The sequence below is a fragment of the Mandrillus leucophaeus genome, unplaced genomic scaffold (genome assembly GCF_000951045.1).
Source record: "Mandrillus leucophaeus isolate KB7577 unplaced genomic scaffold, Mleu.le_1.0 Scaffold45, whole genome shotgun sequence".
Taxonomy (NCBI): Eukaryota; Metazoa; Chordata; class Mammalia; order Primates; family Cercopithecidae; genus Mandrillus; species Mandrillus leucophaeus.
In genome coordinates this window covers 3,137,195-3,138,866 of record NW_012104809.1, presented here as the reverse complement: position 1 = coordinate 3,138,866, position 1,672 = coordinate 3,137,195, and positions in this window count along the sequence as shown.

Below are 1,672 nucleotides of genomic sequence, written 5' to 3'. Positions count from 1 at the left end.
AATTAACTCAGTCAGAAAAAAGTAAAAACAAATTTTTAAAAATGAATAAAACCTCTGAGAAATGTGAGATTATTTGGAGACCAAACCTATGGCTTATTAGTGTTCCTGAAAGAGAGGAAGAAAGAGCAAGAAACATACAAAACATATTTGAGTATATTATCCATGAAAAATTTCCCAAACTTGCTAGAAAAGTCAACATTCAAATCCAGAAAATTCAGAAAACCCCTGTGAGGTACTATGCAAGACAACCACCACTAAGACATATATCCATTAAATTGACTAAGGCCAATATGAAAGAAAAAATATTACAGGCAGCTAGAGAGAAGTGGCAGGTTGCTGACAAAGGAAATTCCATCAGGCTAATATCAGACCTTTCAGCAGAAATCCTATAAGCCAGATAAGACTGGGAGCCTATATTCAGCAATTCTTAAAGAAAAGAAATTCTACATAAAGATTTCATATCCAGCCATACTAAGCTTCATAAGCGAAGGCTAAATAAAATCCATTTCAGGTAAGAAAATGCTAAGGAAATTTTCACTACCAGACTTGTCTTATAAAAGGTCTTTGAGGGAGTGTAAACATGGAAATAAGACTTTTACTGGCCACCACATAAACACACTTAAGTACGTGAACAATTAGCATAAAGTAACTACACAATGACATCTGCATAATAACCACCTAAAAACATGATGACAGGATCAAATCTGCACATATTAATATTAACCTTGAATGTAAATGGAGTGAATGCCTCAATTAAAAGGTACAGAGTAGCAAGATGGATTAAGATGTAAGACCCAACTGTATGGTGTCTTCGGGAGACCCATCAACATGCAATGACACCCATAGGCTCAAAGTAAAGGGATAAAGAAAGATCTACCAAGAAAATGGAAAACAAAAAAAAGCAGGGGTGCTATTCTTACTTTAGAGAAAACAAACTTTAAACCAATAATGATCAAAAAAGAAAAAGAAGGGCATTACATAATGATAAAACGTTCAATTTAACCAGATGACTTAACTATCCTAAATGTATATGCACCCAACACTAGAGAACTCAGATTTATAAAATAAATTCTTAGAGACTTATAAAGAGACTCAGATAAACACACACAAATAGCAGACATTTTCAACAGCTCACTAACAATATTGGACAGATTATTCAGGCAGAAATCTAATACAAATATTCAGGACCTAAACTTAATACTTGACCAAAAGGCGCTAACAGACATCTACACAACTGTTCACCCAACCATAATGGAATATACATTCTTAATTGCACATGGCATATGCTCTAAAATCAATCACACACTGCACCATAAAATAATTCTCAAGAAACTAAAAAAAAAAAAAGCATGCCAACCACAGTTTTAGACCATAGTTTCAATAAAAATACAAATCAATACCAAGAAGATATCTCAAAATTATATAATCATACGGAAATTTAACAATCTGCTCCTGAATGACTTTTGGGTAAACAATGAAATTAAGGCAGAAATCAAGAAATTCTTTGAAATAAATGAAAATACAGATACCGCATACCAGAATCTTTAGGATACAGCTAAAGCAGTGTTACAAGGAATGTTTACGGCATTAAACACACACACCAAAAAGTTATATCTCAAATTAACATCCTAAAATCACACCTAGAGGAATTTGAAAAACAAGAGAAAACAAA